Source organism: Pinus tabuliformis, chromosome 2_2, assembly GCF_031772625.1.
Source record: "Pinus tabuliformis cultivar Carrire ecotype Pingquan chromosome 2_2, CPIR1, whole genome shotgun sequence".
Classification (NCBI taxonomy): Eukaryota; Viridiplantae; Streptophyta; class Pinopsida; order Pinales; family Pinaceae; genus Pinus; species Pinus tabuliformis.
Window position 1 is genome coordinate 947,728,991 of NC_142300.1, and position 5,716 is coordinate 947,734,706.

Sequence of the window (5,716 nt, forward strand, 5' to 3'; positions counted from 1 at the left end):
TAGGCAGCCCACCAACCTTAGTGATGGTTAAACGATATATCACCAATGATGGAGCGATGACATATATTGATCTAGGTGGATATTGGTGGCCACCTGCCAAGTCCAGTTGGACCCCCACCATTGTTTCTTTCAGCTTTTCAGTTTCCTTAGTTGTAGCACAGTTTACTATTTTTAGCAGTTTTTCGGGTCTTGAACTTCCAGAGCCGTTTTGAGGTCCTAAACAATGTTTTTTGGGAAATCTAGGAGCATCATGGGTCCATGAACCGATATTTCTCTTCCAAAAGTTGTATTTCTCGGATAGATCTTTCTAACGAGATATTGTTCACATCAAATGGAGATTGTATACCAAAGTTATGACCCCGGGAAGTTGATTTAGCAATTTACCCAAACGGGGCCCACAGTTTGGCGTTTCATCTTCTAGGGTTAGGTTTTTGGATGTTTAGGGTTTTCCATTGTTTCTAAACAATAAATAGGCCTTCGAGCCTCATTTTAACACAGTTTAGAGTCGTGTATCCACCACATCTCTTCTTAGAGATAAGCTACCATCGCCCTACCTAGTTTATTTCCATTTATGTTTGTAAGCATATTTTAGTATTTTACAGTAATGAAATGAAGTATTATTTATGCTGCATCTCTATATGTATGGTTATCTATGTAATTTGTTGTGTTCTTGTTTAAATCTGGATCGGTGGTATCAAAACAGTCTACTCTTTCTCCGTCTTTCTTTGCATGTCCCTAACGAGGTCAGGATATAAGGAGTTAGGGCTTGAACTGGTCAATATTTTGCAAGACCAGCCTCGCAAACCCCAACATCCTCCCATGGCAGATGGAAAGAAAGATGAGTGGGTAGGAGATCCTATCAAAATCTTGCTTGAAGAGGCCCTCGAGGGAAAAAGGAATGTGATGATAGAAAACTTTGCCCGGATCCTTTAGCGGCTACCCAGGGGCGACACATCTACTTCCAACAACTACTCTGGAAGCACCACACCCTTTAAGCTACAACTTAATTTTGACATTCCCATATTTGAGGGTTAGATAGAGGCAGACACTATAGGTAAATGGTTAAATTTGCTAGAAGGGTATTTTTTTTTTCATGATTTTTCCGGTAGGGAAAAGATTAGTTTCGCTCTTCTCAAAGCCACCCCCCATGTCAAGGACTGGTGGGAAACCTACTGCGAACAGAAGGATGAAGGTAGGGCCTTACTGTTTTCAGCCACACCCACTTGGAATTCATTCCGAACTGCCAACAAGGAGCAGTACTACCCTGTCGGAAGCTATGAGGATCCACAGATAAAGTGGACCACGCTGCGGCAGGGAAGGCACCAAGACGTGCCAGAGTTTACCAATATTTTGCATACCATTCGCACAAAGTTGGGTATCAAGGATTCAGAGCAGAATTTGGTGCTCAAATACCATGGCTACCTGCACGGTTATATCCATGAAGAAATAGAATTCCTGAACATCTCCTTGCTTGGCGCGACATACTGATATGTCATCAAGATCGAGAAAAAATTTAAACATAAGAAGAGAGACTTTGGATATGAAAATCCGAAGCAAGGGAAAGGTTTCCCCAAACCACAAAACAAAGGACAAAGCTAAGGCGGGGCAGCCCAAGACAACCTGCAAAAGATGCAAGCAAATAACAACACCACAAAGCTGAAAAAGGACACGGGAAAGTGCTGTGAGTTCCATAAGAGCTCTACTCACAACACAAGTGAGTGTCGGGCCAAGCACTCACTGGTCGCCAAGCTAAAGGTTTCAGAATCAGATGAATGTTCCGACTCTGAGTCAGAACCCAACAAGGGGAATGACAAAGGGAAGAAGATTATTGATGCAAAGCCCAACGCCAACGTTGCCACCATGAAGATCCATAAGGAGGAACCTAAAGCTCTAGAGGAGGAGGAGCATCTCTTCCACTCCCAAATGTGGGCAAAGGGCTCCTTGCTGCAGTTCATTGTTGACAGCGGGAGCCAAAAGAACCTCATTTCGGTAGAGATCATGAAGTGGCTGGGCTTACCAACCAAAACACATCCATAACCGTACACCATCAGGTGGATTCATCAAGGACAAGATCTTTGCGTGAGCTAGCAGTGTCACCTTCCATACAACATCAAGCCCTTAACGGATGATGTATTGTGTGACATTGCTCCCCTTGATGTTTGTGATGTATTATTAGGACAACCATACTTGTAGAAGCGACATGCTGTTTGTGAATCAAGGCCCCGTGCTGTTATTATTACTTTGGGAAATAAGCTGTATAGGATACCGGAGGTAGCACTGCCTACCACCATGTCTTTGGTTACTGTAAAACAATGCAGTAAGCTAAACTGGGAAATTTATTTTCCTGATGATACACCCTCAAGGAAAGAGGAAGACAGTGGCCACGACCTCCAGAAAGGGCCCCTCCGCACGACAAATACAGATGGACAAGGTCGTGGAGGGGTACGAGGACATCTTCACCTCCCCCGCAAGGGTTCCTCTGCACTGTCAGGTCAAGCACTCCATCGATCTGACCCCAGGTGTGCCACTGTCCAATGGACCAATCTATCGGTGCCATGGAAAATTTTAGGGGCTAATGTTCGCCCAGTGGGCTAATTTTCCATGATTTTTCCATAAAAAAGATTCGCCAATTTCCAATTTTATAAAAGACGATTCGCCCAAATTTTAGAATATAAAATTATTTTACCTTAAAAATCGCCAACATTATATAGAGACTATATAAAATAATTATAAATTTGATTAATTTTACAAATATATCAATAAACATTTATAATTTGCATATTAGGGATTAGTGAGATTCGCCAATGTTTTAAACTTCAAGAAAATTTTCCATCCTTAAAATTTTCCTTGATCGGTGCTCTGTTATGGAGAACGATGAAATCAAGAGGTAGATTTAGGAGCTGTTACAAAAAGGTCACATTCGTCCGAGTTCATCACCGTGTGGGAGCCCGATAAGGACAGAAGAAGGATGGGACTTTGAGAATCTGTATTGACTATCAGGCATTGAACAAGATCATTGTCCGTAATAGGTACCCGATCCCATGGATTGATGACCTCCTGGACCATCTGAAGGGGGAAAAATATTTCAACAAGATCGATTTGAAGTCAGGATATCACTAGGTACCAATCAAACCCTCCAATGTGTGGAAGACTGCCTTCAAAGACAAGAAGGGCCTTTTAGAATGGTTAGTTATGCCTTTTGAATTGACGAATGCTCCTGCAACCTTCATGAGGCTAATGGATGACATCTTATGACCATTCACCAACTCATTTGTAGTGGTATACTTGGATGACATCCTGATCTTCAGCTAGAGTTGGGAAGAGCACCTCCACCACATCCGACAGGCTCTCCAAACACTGCGGCAACACAAGTTATGTGACAATTTGGAGAAATGCACATTTGGCATGACCCAGGTTCAGTATCTAGGATACATTATTGATGAATGGGAGGTGCATGTGGATCCAGCCAAGATCCAAGTCATTCGGGATTAGCCATCTCCAACAACTCTGATAGAGCTCAAATAGATCTTGCTAACTTCTACCGCATGTTCGTGTTGGGATTTTCTCATATCACATGGTCCTTGAGTCAAGTCACTAAGGGATGAGTGAAAGCAAAATTCTTTTTGTCTGAATCCCAACAGAAGGCATTCACAAATTTGAAAGATTGCCTCTGCTCGGCACCAGTGCTTGCATTACCAGACTTGCAATAACGATTTGAGGTCGAGACAGATGCCTCTAACTATGCTATTGGGGCAGTCCTTACTCAACACGGGCATCTAGTGGCATATCATAGTGAGACACTTTCAGACACATTCTGGAAGTAACCCACTTATGACAAAGAGATGTATTACATTGTGCAGGCCTGCCAACAATGGAAGCATTACATTTTGGGAAAGGAAACGGTCATCCACACAGACCATCGACCCCTGTAGTTCATACAGACCCAAGGGAAATTGCAGAATGATCTCCATCAAAAATGGTCCACATGCCTACAAGAGTTTCATTTAAATATCAAGTATAAGAAGGGCAATACCAATAATGTTGTATATTGTCTCAGTCGACCACCAATCATGGCATTAACTACCGTGCTCAACGCTTATGGGCACAAGACTTCTGATTGGCCACTTCTCTACAAAAGTGACCCAGAATTTGGCCACACATACCAGACACTCTTGGAGGGTCAACATGTTCCAGATTTTCACCTCCAGGATGCCCTGTTATGCCACCTGGGTCACCTTTGTGTTCCTTCAAGCAAGCATGCCAAGATGATTTGGGAAGCACACTACAGTCTAGCTGCTGGGCACTTCAGGGTTGATAAAATGGTGGCAGTTCTGCAGAAGTATTTCTATGGGCCGAATCTTCGACAGGATGTCAGGAAGTACATCAAATCATGCACTGCTTGCACCATTTCCAAATTGACCATCAAGAAGAAAAGCCTCTATAGCCCGCTACCTACCCCTAGTCGACCTTGGGAATCCATATCCATCGATTACATGTTAGGCCTTCCTTCTACTAAGCATGGAAACGAATGTGTTTTTGTGGTTGTCGATAGGTTCTCGAAAATGTCCGTTATGGTAGCCTGCAAGAAGAATATCACAACAAAGGCCACTGTTAAACTCTTCTTTGAACGAGTGTGGGTACACTTTGGGATCCCACAGCCTATCATCTCAGATTAGGACAACAGGTTCCTCAATACCTTTTGGTCCAGTATCTGGTCGATGCTGGACACCAAACTCACTAAGTCCACATCCTTCCATCCTCAAATTTATGGCTAGACAAAGGTTGTCAATAGGATGACCATACACATTCTGCACATGTACAACTCAAAGCATCCACACACATTAGATGAGAGCCTCCCCTATGTTCAACACAACTACAACCGGGCTCTCCATAGCTTGACTCGCCATAGTCCTTTTCAGGTGGGCTTGGGATTCCAACCACTATGTCCCATTGATGTGGCCATGCCATTTGCAGCTACTGAAGTAAATTTGGCTCATGTCCAGTCCGAAATAGATAAGGCAAAAAACTTAATTGAGCACATCCAACATATTCACCAGCAGGTCCATGACATTTTGGAGAAATCAAATGCCAAGTACAAGCAGTGACATGATCAACATTAGGCGCCACACAAGTTTTAGGTGGGCGAAAAAGGCTAGTTGCATTTGCAAAAGGAACACCTTACTGAAGCCTATCGGAAACTCAGACCACTCCGATATGGTCCTTACACCATTACCAAGGTTTTCAGAGATAATGCATTTGAGCTCAGCATTCCCCCATTCCTTGGCCTGCACCCAATGTTCAATGTGGACTGCCTTCAACCATACTTTCCACCATTACTAGACACATCTGACATTATAGAACAACTCACACCCACAGAGTTAAATCCAGATTACATGGAACGAGTTGCAACTCATCAGATCATGGACACATAGATCAAGCACACTCGCTGGTAGAATATCCAACTGTATCAAGTTGTCAAAGCAGGCCACTTCCTTCACTAGGGCAAGTGGCTCACCAGGGACCAAGTTCAGTAGAAGTTTCCTCATCTCAAGGAGAAACTCAATGCAATGGGGACCATTTCTTCCTAAGGGGGGAGGAATGATCCAGGTGGATATTGGTGGCCACCCACACAAACCTCACTTGGACCCCCACCATTGTTTCTTTCAACTTTGCAGTTTCCTTAATTGTAGCACAATTTACTATTTTTAGCAGTTTT